The sequence below is a fragment of the Phascolarctos cinereus genome, unplaced genomic scaffold, assembly GCF_003287225.1.
Source record: "Phascolarctos cinereus isolate Bilbo 61053 unplaced genomic scaffold, phaCin_HiC Scaffold_7;HRSCAF=346, whole genome shotgun sequence".
NCBI classification, from domain to species: Eukaryota; Metazoa; Chordata; class Mammalia; order Diprotodontia; family Phascolarctidae; genus Phascolarctos; species Phascolarctos cinereus.
In genome coordinates, this window is record NW_027556180.1 from 168,606,021 (window position 1) to 168,619,714 (window position 13,694).

Consider the following 13,694-nt stretch of genomic DNA (forward strand, 5'->3'; position numbering starts at 1 on the left):
CACCAAGTTCTTTGTGTCCCATCCTAATTTGTCCTTGTTCTCTCCCCAAAGAAGGCAGAAAAACGGATGAGCATCACACCCCACATTATAACTCTTCATTATAAGACTCCTTGTGGGATATAACTCTTTAAACTTCTTAATGGACTTCCAGCAGTGTCCACAAATACTTTGCCTTTATGCCCTACCCTTAAATGACCATCAAATTAATCATTTTACCATCATTTTGGATTTGGAGGACTTCTTAGATGGCGGAAGAAAGGATGGGTCAGGTGTATTTTTTATTTTATAGTTAAAACATCCCCAACATTCAAATAGCTGTTGTTGTTGTTTTAATCCTGTGGCTTCTGTCATGAGATCCTGGCCTTAAAGATATATGTTTGATGTGCATTAAGACAGTTTCCTCTTAGCAAAGGAGAAAAGATCTCTGTAAGAATGTCAAATGTCAGCTTAAATTAATATTTTAAGTAGTTTCTGATACAGCAAAGTCATATAGATCTTCTGTTTAAGATTACTGCCAGGAGATGTATTACTCCTTCAGCTTGTGTGTGTGTGTGTGGGGGGTGCATGTTGCAAATGTGTGTACACATACTGTAGGCAGTGACATATACATTTATAACCTAGTTTCTCAATGTCACCTCACATATTTCATTCAGATAAATTACTGAAAATAAAATGTATAGTGTTATATGTTGCAACTATATATTGTGTACAGTTTGTATATAAAAAAGAAAGAATGATTAAAAGTCGATGAGAGACTGTTTATAAATCTTGATTGCTTCATAATTTTAACTTTGAGCAACATTTTTATCATAATTATAGGCTTTCTTAAAGCATTTATGCAGATTGTTGTTACTCAAAAGGGGGTTTATTCCATTTTGGTATAAACTACACTCTTTTTTTTCTTTATGAAATCACTCTTCAAGTTCCCATACCCAGTACTCTGTTAAGAGTTGCAAAATCCAAATAGCAGGCAGCACTTATACTAAGAAAACTATCTTCCTCCCTCCTCTTTCTCTCCCCATGAGCAAATGCAAAGAACTACACCCCTTATGTTAACTATTTAGTCTAAGATCTTTTACTCACATATCTTGAATATTTTTGACTCATGTTCATGAAATACCCACCAAACCATCACTTTTTTGTACTAATTTTGCAGACCAAAAATTAATCACAGCTCATAATAAAATATTATCAATTCAATTGTTTGGATGTTTTGCCTAATAAAGCTTCCACCCAAAAATCTCACCAATTTTGGATAAATTTTAGAATATGTTAACATTGTGAAGGCAGCCAGAAAATTCTACCAAATTTTCTATCCCCCCCAAAAAAAATCACAGTCCTCTAGTAAGCTCAGAGAATTAATATGAAATAAAAGTAGGTCCCAGTGGAAAATGCAATATTGTTATAAGGTATACTCGGTCATACTAAAAGGGAATTAATAAAAAGAATAAGGGACTTTTACAGGCAAATTACCGGATGAGGTTCCTTTTCAAAAGGAACCCCTTAATTCTACTAAAGTAATTAAAATAATAATAGCTCACACTGAAGATTGGGTAATATAATAGAAAGAGCACTAGTAGGAGTGAAAAATCTCAAATTTGAGTCCCACTTCTGATACTTCTGATACCAATTGTGTATAATTCTTAGCCCCGGTTTCCTCATCTGTAAAATGAGGAAATGACATGTTCAACCTACCCAATAGAGCAAGGGTTATTTATCTGGAATCCACAGACCCCCAAGACTTTGGCATAGTTACCAGTGGATCTGTGAGTTTAGGTGGGGAAAAAATTACATTTTTATTTTCACCAACTTATAACTGAAATTTGGCATTGCTGCCAACTATTTTTAAAAAAACATTATTCTGAGAAAAGCTCCATAGTTTTCACTATCCTACCAAAGGGATAGGATAACACACACATGAAAATGTTAAGAATCCCCACCATAGTGTTAGTTTGATGGGAGAATTTTGTAAATAATTAAGTTCCATATAATTTGTAAGCTATTATTAACATTAGTAAAAAAAAATTACATAACCCAAACTGATCTATTATGTAGTAGAAAGGAGTGGAAGTATTGGTGGAAGTAATTATCATAACAATAAGAAGAAAGAGATCAGATTGGAGCAGAGTTTTCAGAGAAAGCTTCCTGGCAAAGAAAGAACCTAAGGTCAACCAATGTGACACATTTATTAAGTGAATGTAACCTCTACTTTTTAGGTTTTAAAGCTTTACACAGCCTAACCTCAACATATCTTTACAGGGTCTTTGCACATTATTACCATTCCACACTCTGTTGTCCACAACAAGCCTTCTGTCTAGTCATCACACATGACAGTTTCTAGTCACCATGTCTTTGCAATGACCATCTCCCATGTCTACAACACATTCAACTCCTCATTTCAACCCTGCAGAATCACTCTTTTCTTTTTAAAACAAAGCTCAAGTACTGCCTTTTTCTACATTAAGCTTTTCTGATCCTTCTTCTCAATTTCTCATATATTCTTTCCCAAATTACTTTATATTTAACTCCATTTGATTTATTACTATTTATTCTCTTTAGATTTAACCTATACATCCTTATGTAGGTACTTGTCTTTCCCATTGGAATGTAAGCTCTTTTTAAGTAGGGGTTGCTTCATTTTTCGTTTCTCCAATGGCTTGTAGTAGTAGTAGTAGTAGTAGTAGTAGTAGTAGTAGTAGTAGTAGTAGTAGTAGTAGTAGTAGTAATAGTAGTAGTAGTAGCAGTAGTAGTAGTTGTTGTTGTTGTTATTGTTGTTGTTGCTGTTGTTGCTGTGTCATATCCAATTCTTTGTGACCCCATGGATCACAGCATGCCAGTACTCTTCCAAGGGTTTTCTTCACAAGTAGTAGATGGTTAATAAATGCTTGTTGATTGATTGATTGATTGATTGATTGATTGAAAAAAGCCTAGTTCCTACCCTCATGAAGCTTAAAGTCTTCTAAGGGAGATACATAAGAATGACATAAGATAGATGGTGAAAAGGAGACATCCAGGCAAAGTGTTCTATGAAAATTTGAGAAGAGTACACTTTAAACTGGGGGAGTCCAGGAAAGATTTAGTGGAGGAAGTGGCACCAGAGCTGAGTCATGGAAAGAGAGATAAGCCTTGAAAGATGGGTGAGTAGGGTTTGGATAAGGGCAGACAAGGAAGAACAATTTTCTAAACAGGAGAAACATCAGTAGCAAATGTAGAGTATACCTCTTACCTGCCAGCAGCTCAAGGACATGGGAAATTTAGTCTCTCTAAAGGGATGAAGACATCAGACAAAGAGCAGCCTCTGCCTCCCATCCCCCTCACCATAAACTCCTTTTTCCAAAAGGCTAGAAAGTAAATCTTGGGGATGGTCTTCTGACTCCCACAACAAATTTTTACGTTATATTTAGAGCAGTGATATCCGCCCCAGAGGAAACAATTTGCTTCTTCAACATGTCCTGTGCTCAGCACTGCAACATGGGCTGATTCAGATCTAAATCTCTAACACCTAAAGAATCTTCACTAAATAAATGTTCATAACATAGAAAATACCTTCTGATAACTTTAAGCACCTTTAAAAAAAGATTAAGCACAGACGTATCATGTTTAAATTAGGAATTTATACATTTAATATTAGGACACCTATAAAATTATTTCCCCTTTCCAGATGAAATTGATTCACCATTTAAAAAATGAACAATCTATTTTAAATCACAAAAGAAGAAGATGGAGGTCCTTTACCCTTTATTATCACTCATCCACCTCCTTCTCCCCTGACTGACAATCAGATACCTGAATACTAAGCCATTCAACCTGCTCTTCTGCTGACAGCCTCTAAATCTTCGGTACAGCCCTCTAATAATGGTGCCAGGCACCACTACATTCACAGAGTGGAAAAGAATAAAATACTGGTTCCACTCAGGTGTGGTTTGAAGCATATCTTGATGTTCCAGTTTAATTCCAGCTCAATCGTTAAAGAATACATGTGACTGTATCTTTGGTTTGAACTGATCCACTAGGTGTTTGCTTGCTTTTTGGTGGGAGGGTGAAGGAAGGGGGAAAGTAAGGCCTTTGATTTCATTTTTAAAACATAAATAGATCCTATTATTATGCAATATTATGATTTTTTGGTTTGCATGTCACTTATGATCAATACTTTAGATGTGTTATATATTTAAATACTAAGTATGTATTATGTATGTAATAAATAATACAATTATAATCTTTAATCAAAGAGTTTAAAGTTGGAAGGGGCCCAGTCCATCCTCTTCAATTATCAAGCAACAAACCTAAGGCTAGGAGAATTTAAATGCCATTCCCATGACCACATAGTTAGTTAGTGGCAGAGCCAGGTCTTTTCACTATACCATACTGCACAGAGAGGAATTTAAAAGGTAATTTTAATTGTTACACTTAAGATCTTTTGTTTTCTGATGTATGAGAATGAGAACTACTACTTTGCAAATGCCATATCGTTAAGGTGTTGGTATTATCTACTTTACCCCCAATTTCTTTGCCCTAGTTTATCCGTAATAACTTTTGATCTTCTCTATGTGTATTCAAATCTTACTCATTCCTCAAGATCCAGCTCACATCCACCTCCTCCAAGAAGCCTGCATTGATCTCCATCCCATCTGACCTGCAGTATTTATAAATCTGCACTGCACAATGCAGCACTTAACTTATAAACTGCCTTTTTCATTCATTCAACAGATATTGATTTCTTATTATGCATAATGCATGTCAACCTTCTCCAGTCAACTAGACTGTAACTCCTCCACAACTTGAACCACGTGTTCTGCTCTTTGGTATCTCTTCAAAATACCTAACACAATGCTGGGGAGTATTCCCTGAGCCCTTGATGTGATGTTTATCATGAGGAATACTTCAAAACCAGTCACGTCATGTACTGTTGCACCAAAACATTAATGCTTGTTCTAAATAGTTTCAATTGTAATGGCTTTCATAAATAAAATCCCATTCATAAAAATGATTTTGATAGAAAATATACACTCTTCTGGAGAATGCCTAGCTCTACAATGTGGGGTAATAGTGTAATAGTCATTGGACATCATTTCCCATATTGATGAAAATACTCAAGTTGAAAAGTGTATGAAATTAGGGCATAATGCCATGCGGTAGATTCATTTTACATAAGTATATTAGACTATATCCCACTAAATCTATATTTAAATGTTTTGTTGTTACTTTTATAACCATATTATTTCACTAAATGTCTTTTCACTGATGTACTCAGGACAACTACTAAAAATAACACATCAGGGGATGGGGGTTCTAAAGCTTATGATTTGGAGAGGATTCTGACCTCACAAAGTACATAGAACCTGGGAAGGCTTTCTGAGGTCCTTTGAGTGAGGCCCCCAGATGCTAGATAAAAACTCTTCCTCAAGTAGGGAAGTATTTTCATTTCAAGATAATATGGTTCCTTTTGGAACTGTATTATTTACCTAAGTGCTAAATGTTAGTATTTTTCCCAGCAATGTGGTTACTTTCTTTTTTGATACCTTCACCTGTGAAAATTTTGATCTTTGATTAGAAATTCCTTAATTTAATTATTGTTCAAGGAGGGCTTTAGAGTTACTCAGGTTGAGAAAACCACACTGAGTCAATACATATGGTGCTCTACAAATTCTAAATAAAAAATCAAGATGCATAAACAAACATGTTACACTTGTGTCCTTCTTTCTCAAATCCCCACTCCACTTTAAAACTCTCTTCCTTTTGTTTGTATTAGAAGATACTTGTTTTTTAAACTATGCTTTGGATGGCATTCCAATCATACAAATACTATGGGCAAATAAGCATTTTCTCTCAAACTGCTGTACAGTAATAAAAAATGGGAAGAACTGGAGGTGGTTCTATAGTAAATGACAGTTAAAATTTGTGTTTTGAAAACAACTGTTCTCAAAATGGATTGAATCCTAAAAAGTCTAGAATGTACAGCATTTTTAAAAATAGCCATCATGAATATAATTTTTTTTTAAACTCTGCAATATGCTAGGGGGAAAGCCTATGAATGTATGCATACACATATGTATGTAATCTCAATTTAAATAAGGCATTTCCTCATATATACATATATAAATCTGAATAACACTATAATTATTATTATTATTATTATTTTAGTGTGTGTTGTGGAAAGGCAAAATAACTCTCTTCTGACATTCCAGCTAAAAGTTTCAGGTTTTTTTCAGGTTTCAATTTGTACCCAAATTGATTACACAAAAATGGAAAGAAATATGATAAAATGCCAAGTTAATTTTATCTATATATAAAAATTAACAGCAATTAATGATTTATGGCATAGATATTAACTGGTGAAATTAAAATAAAGTTTGATCATATAAACATTTTTACTGGCTGTACAAGGTAGTTATCATCACCAAAAGGTAGAGCAGTTTGGGAAGACATTTCAAGAATGACTAATGCTCTCAGTGATCTGAAACAATCTTATGTGCTAGATAACCCACTCATCTTGCTGATCTCCTGAGAGAGCAAAATGAACAGTGTGTTATTATGTCCTACAGCAGAAACACCTAAATATTAATGCTATACCAGCGCTAGCATGTAATAAACCATATTCCCTCGATCTTCAAGGAATATATAATCCGCTGCGGGTCACTGATGTGAGTTGCTCAACCCCCAGTCCCACACCCACTTCCCCACCTCCTCATCACACCACCCCTGCAAAAGCCAAACTGAAGTATTCATCCTGGTAAAAAGGGAGTCTCAAAAAAATTGGAAGACCTTGTATGGTTGGAATAAATAGTGTCTTAAACTACCCATTTTTCCTATCCCTGAACCCTTTGGGACAGAAGGAAAGAGAAAGATTAAAGGGTCATTTGTCTTTTTATGTCTTGCAGGGAGGGAACCCCAGTTCTGTCCTGTGAGTGCCATCTTGAGGGAAATAGCAAATAAGTTGATGTTCTCCCATACACACACACCACCTGGCAGTCTGAACACACCCTGACACATCCTTGATCCTCCAAGTTGAGTGTGGCCTGTGGCTATTCTAGCTCCTACTTTCTCCAATGGATCCTGGTACGAATCAGCTCGGGTGCTATCTGCATCTTGGACCTTGGGATGGTTTTATTTCCTCTCCTCTCTTAGCTTCACTGCAATAGAGAAGAGAGACCAGGGGAAGAACCCCTTAAATTAAAAAGAAAAGTCAAGTCTTCACAATGAGGCAATCTGGAAGCATCCTTTTTTTTTTCCTAGGAAAGGCAAGCCTGAAGAAAAGAATCACCATCTTCCATCTTCCCTTTGACAATGCCTTCAGAGATTTTATTAAATGAACTGCAAAGGGGCTGAGAGAGAGAGAGAGAGAGAGAGAGAGAGAGAGAGAGAGAGAGAGAGAGAGAAGTTTATGATGTTTTTATTTTGTTCTTTATACCCCCATTCCTTCCCCTTTTCAAATTTTCCCAGACACTTCTTTCCAGACTCTGATGGATAAGGCAAATGGCTTAGTTTAAAAATTGGGGTGGGGGTGTCCAGATTTCCAAATCTTCCTCCTACTCCTGGTACAAATCCACAGGAGAGGTCCTCTCCTAGGCCCTCCATGCTACAAGGAGTTTACACACTGGCTCCAATTTTTAAGACATATATGTGGGTTAAAATTCAATTTTACAACCCACATTTATATGAGATGTGGATTTGACATCTGTTTGCCAGAGTGTTTTGCACTTAGCCTAACACCCACTATTAAGTGACAAAATTGTGGCAGCCTGTCAAACCCAGCTGACTGACAGCTGCTCCACTTTACAGAAACCATTCAAATATTTGCAGGTTTGGAAGCTTTATTCGATGTTGTACCCAATCTTTCAGTTATTTAACATGTAAAATATAAGTCAAAGTTTTAAATCTGTATTCCAAAATGTTTCCATTTTCCATACAGAAAGAAAAGCTTTCAGTGCCTCTGCTGGAAAAGATCCAAATCCCAGTGTTTTCCTTCTCCTTTTTTCCCCCAACCAGATTCCAGCGTGCCTCCTATCTGCACAAACCCGATAAAAAAATGAAAAAAAAAAAACCCTGCCATCGCCCAATGTCTCCTCACATGGCAACTAATGACATCTCCCCGTTATTGAATTAAATCACCTTAAACTCCGAGGGGCTAATTTTTTTTAAAGATGCTTTTCAAAATAAAACGTGAAATCCCCAAACCAGGAGGAGAAATCTGCGAACTAACAATGCGTACCATAGCGTTTGAGTCCTGCACGCAGACACCAATGAGCCGTGCTGAGAAAGAAATTCTACTAGGAAAATTAATTTCCAATCAAAATCTATGCTCTTTGGCACGGTTCAAGACAAAAACGCTTCTTTCCTTACATTTCTAAGTAGCTTAGTCCGATTAAGAAATAATTTGCAAATGACATAGTGTTTCTGTAGATTGAGATCCATTGAGTAGAAGTCATGTGGGTTCGTCGCCTCTGCTATTAGAGCCAGACAGACAAGGATCTCCTGGAACTGCAGCTGCAAGCAATGGGGAAAAAAATTATCGTACATTTGCCCGTATGATATAGCTATGCATATATATATCTGCGCACACATGGACACAAGCATAGACACATACAAAAATTCTGAATGTGTTTGCATACATTTTAAGGGTGCATGGCAATGCATATATATAAATAACATATAACATATATTTAATACAGGTGGACATGTCTAATACATTTTGCCATATGAATGCTATGCTTTGGGTAAAATAATGGGTTGACTGTTTCGAAAAAAATTTTTTTCCCCAATTCGCCTCTAATTAATTAGAAGTGGGTGATTTTAGCTCCAAGTGCAAAAATATCCACAGCACTCTTATGTTGTGTGTGTGTGTGTGTGTGTGTGTGTGAGAGAGAGAGAGAGAGAGAGAGAGAGAGAGAGAGAGAGAGAGAGAGAGAGAGAGAGAGAGAGAGAGAGAAACTTGCTTCCCTGCTAGGTCACATTCACAGAAGGTGGGTTTTTATCTTGCCTTTTGAGATCTGTATGTGTGCTAGCATGTGTGGGATGGGGAGAGGAAATCCCCACCTGATGAGATGCCCCGGGACTCTGTCTTCAGAGTGAGACATGCTGAACAGCTAGGGTCCGAACTTCAGGGCTCCGAGACTTATCTGAAGTGCCTCAAGGGCAGTCTGGGATACTGTATGGAGAGACTTCAACTTTTGATGGAGTACTGCAGATTTCCCGTACCCCTTGGCCTTAGAGAGAGAAGGGTATGAGATATGGTTGTCTCCACTGGGAGAAAGCTGTAGCCCTGTTGTGGTCCCTCCTGGCTCTGGCTCCAATGTCTGCTACAGGGGATTCTCCCCGTGCCACCTCCCTAGAATATCCCCGCCTGCCTACCCACTCACCACCTACTTACCAGCCCACCACCAGAGCCGAAAATAACCCGGGTGCTCTTTAAAAAGACAACTTTTACCTGGAAAGCTGTAGGTACTTTTGTGCCCATATTACTAACCTCTATTGACTGTCTTTCCTACAGCAGCTGTCATGCTGACGTGAAGGGGATTGGAGATGAGGTGGAGTAATAGAGGGAAAAAGTCATGATCGTAAACCGGAGCTGTTTAGGAAACAAGACACTAACAGCAGCTTTGCATTACAGCTAGAGGTGTCATACACGCTTTCAGGAGAAGGGGAAAAGAGGAGAGAGGAAAGGAGGGAGACGAGGGGTGGGGGGGAGAGAGAGAGAGAGAGAGAGAGAGAGAGAGAGAGAGAGAGAGAGAGAGAGAGAGAGAGAGAGAGAGAGAGAGAGAGAGAGAGAGAGAGAGAGAGAGAGAGAACAAAGCGCAAAGCTCAGTCCTATTGAGTGAAGAAAGTAAGAAAGGGAAATAAGGGAGGAATAAGGAGTGGATTTACTACATTATGTAATGGAAGGGAAGCTGTGGATAGCTTCTTGGGGGTTTAAGGGAAGCTGAGTCTACAAGGAAGCACTTTGGAAAAAGAGGGTTTTCTGAGTGTTAGAGGTGAGAATTGTATGATGAATGGAGGAGAAAAGATAGTGAAATCTGAGTAATTGAGCAGAAGGCCTGGGGGATGAGAGGACTGAAGAAATAAACCTTCAGGCCAAGGTGCCTTGTAAATAGGACAGGTGCAGCGTTCAAAAGCGAAGGGACCTAAAAAAGGTGGGTCCTTGGAAAGTGGGAGAGAAGATGACTATAAAGATCCCAGGAAGGTGAGAATGAGGGGAGGAGAAGCTACAACAGAGTGAAGGGAGGAGAAAGGGGTGTGGGAATGGAGGAAGGGGAGACAGAGAGAGAGAGAGAGAGAGAGAGAGAGAGAGAGAGAGAGAGAGAGAGAGAGAGAGAGAGAGAGAGAGAGAGAGACTCGGCTCCACCTCCCTCCCTGTCCCAGCTGCTCTCAAACCAACTGCTCAATTCTATTCACAGTCGAGACGGAACAAAAAAGTGGCTATTTATTAGAATACTTGTTTGGTATTGTTCGGCGCCACACAAAAGGCGTTTCATTATGTGAGGAGGGGGAAAAGCCCCCTTTTTTTTTTCCAGAGAGAAACAATAACTTGAAATTGTCTTTAAAGTCTTTTCTATCAATAATAACTTTCATTTTCTTGTCTCTCCCGTGCAGTATGTGAGTACGTGAGTGGTGTGTGTGTGTGTATATATGTGTGTGGTTGTGTGTGCGTGTGTGTGTGTGAGAGAGAGAGAAAGAGGAGTGCGTGTGTGTGTGTGCATGTGTGTGTGTATGTGTGTGTGCGCGCGTGTGTGTTACCGGGCACTCCCGTCTCTGGTGGCAGAGCCGCTCGGGAGCTTTGGCTGGGACAGGGTCTAGAAGGGGTAGGACGCTCGGTCCTATGTATACAGAGAGCCGTTCATTATATTTAGGGTCTCTAATAAAATCTCAGGAAGGTGTTTTAAGGTCAGATTGTATAGGGGAGAGGCTGTCCCTGAGCTGCTATTGGGAGGAGGATGGAACTGGAAGAGGAAATGTAAGTGTGTCTCTAACTTTTGAGGGGGTCTTCCGCCAGTACTATTTGGGGAGGGGGTGCGGCAAAAGCTGGCTGAGGGGGGAGGATGTTCAAAAATGAGTTTCAGTAAAAAGTAGAGGGGGGGGGGGTGGTATTGTCCACGCTGTTTTCAGTCTAGAAAGCAAGTGTGAGAAGCGGAAACCACAACTGAATCGCGTGCTACTGGTGTGTACATTTGTCACTGCGTTTTACATATACATAGTTTTTACACGACTTTGGGTTGACAGTTTCCCAAAGAACGTATGCTTCTGTCTTTCTCTAAGTTCCTTACTATTATTTTTGAGGGGGAGGAGAGAGGTACAGGGAGCAGTCAAAGGGTCAGTTTGTATTTTGATAAGAGCTATCTTTCTACTATTCCCCAGGAATGCAAACCTGTAGGAAAAGCTCTCATCTCTCCCACTGCCCTTCCTTCCACCCTTCTCTGTCTCTCTTCCCTCTCCCTTCCTCCCCCGCCCTCCCACCGGGGTGCCTTAGAAGGGGCAACCGCTGGCTCCCCAGTGCTTCCTACGGACTATGCAGTCTCAGCGCTGGCCGAGCACCGCGCGCCTCGCTTGGCTGCAAAAATAAAACTAAACCAGTGCAATTACATTTTAAAAATTAACATGTTGAAGCGTGGTGCCATTTAGTGAGAGGTGTTTGGGGCAAAGAATCAATTTAACTTTGACTGACCGACGGTCTTTGACTATATTAATACCGCCAAAAAAAAAATCAATAGGCAAAGAAGCCTTAGACATCGCAGCTAATGTCTTCTAAATTCCCATCCCCTGGCAGAGAGCATTAGAATGGATGGCTCGCGTTTCTAATGCAGCCTGATCAGACAGATAAGGTACTTCTTTCCAGTGAATTCAGGAAAGCAAAGGTTGCAGTGTACTCGATATTTCTGGCTGGGTAGTGGGGGAGAGCGTGAGTAGTAGGGAGGTGACAGCCTTACAGTCCTGTAAATCCATTAACCTGTTTGCTTCCTTCCTGAGAAATCGCATCCTCGTTAGGTTTCATTATATAAAATGCTGAGGACCCTTGAATCCATAAATAAATGCGCCCAAAGAAAAGTTCCCATTATAGGTTATAATCGTTCTGGCACCGGCTCTTTCTCCCAAGCTATAAGGCACTGGGACAGCTCTGGAAGCGACTCTTCCCTCCACACCCCTCCCATTTCCCGTCCCCGCCTAGCTACCCGCCAAGAGGAAAGGTTACCAAGTTTAAAAGGTGAAATGGATTTTTTGTTGTTGTTTTTCTTTTGGTCTATCAACAGGCAGCGGGGGCAGAAATGTGTAGATATTGATTGGGGGGAAGGGATGGGATTTGGCTGACTCTCTTTTCAAGAAACAGGTGTTTAAACATGATAGCAGCCTCCAGTCAATTAACCCATTAAAAACCCGTTTTATGACATTGATTTCCAAGAGCTGCTCGGTGGGGGCTTCCGTTTGGAAGCGTTTTTATGAAAGTGTGTAGGGCTGGGGAAGGGCGGTGAAACTGACAGGATCCCAGAAAAGGCAAGATCCTTAAGAAACGTTGAAGGCCACCAAAATGAGTCCCTGCCAACAGACGCCAGGGGCAGCTACTCCCCGCTGTTTGGGTAGCTTAGGAGTTTTAGGCTTAGGTATAGTTTTTCCTGTAGTTAAATCTGTGGAGTTTTGTTTTTGTTTTGTTTTTCAGTCCCGGGGCTAGGCCCAGTCTCAGACTCCAGAATCCGGGACCTGGTCATACAGTGCACTCTCCCCTATTCCCTTTTTTTTTTTTTTGCTCACTCCCCCCCCCCCACGCTCCCGACCAGAGTACTCCGTAGGGCTGGAGGCTCAGCAGCCTGACCCGCCCAGATGCAGCAGTGAAAGTGAAAGGTTGAGCTGAATATCAATGCATCCCGCACCTAGTCTAAAGTCCAGGTCCCAAGTCCTTTCTTCCCCTGTCTGACCGCTGGGAAGGTTGGGCTGGGGGATCACCCTCAAATCCCTAGGTTTGGGGGTCTAGAGTCCTTGCCCCAATCTTTCCCATAGCGCTGGCTGGCTCCTGTCCTCCTTCCCCACCACTCCCAGGGAAGCAGCCTCTCCCGTGTGGAACGATGAGCGTGAGAATTAACAATGAAATTGCTTCGAGTGCCTAGGACCTCACGGTGGACAGGGACAACGACAGCAGCCACTATATCTGCCAGATGCGGCGCAATGTAGCCCTCGAGCTAGTTTCCAACAGGAGTTCAAATCCTGACTTCTTAGGTGTGGGGATTAAGTAAATCGAAAGACCCTGGTATGAGATGAGGGGGTTGGAGATGCAAGGCAGAGAGAATAGGGGTATATGGCAGGGGAGTGTGTGTGTGATGTTGTACTCTTCCCCTTCTCCCTTGCCTAGAAAATTGTCTGTCAAGCTTTTGCACTTCAGGGCATCCCTCGATCCCTTTTCCCAGAAGTTGCAGGCACAGGCAAACGCCATACTCACTGTTCAGATTTTCAACTAAGGGTAGACTAAAACACAGACTAAGCAGGGAAGAGAGGGGATGGGACATGTAGACTATATAACTCTTCCCTCAGAAAAGTTCAGGCCTTTGGACTCCAAGAGTTTAATTAAAATATTTGAAAATTGAAAGGCAAATCTGTGCGTTTCTTCTTTCAACGAGACCCAGCCCCGAAAGGAAACTCAAAATACCTTAAGTTTGAGGTTTCATCACATTCGCTCATCCTTTTCGTTTTCTCTGGAGGACTCAATCCTGTCCTTG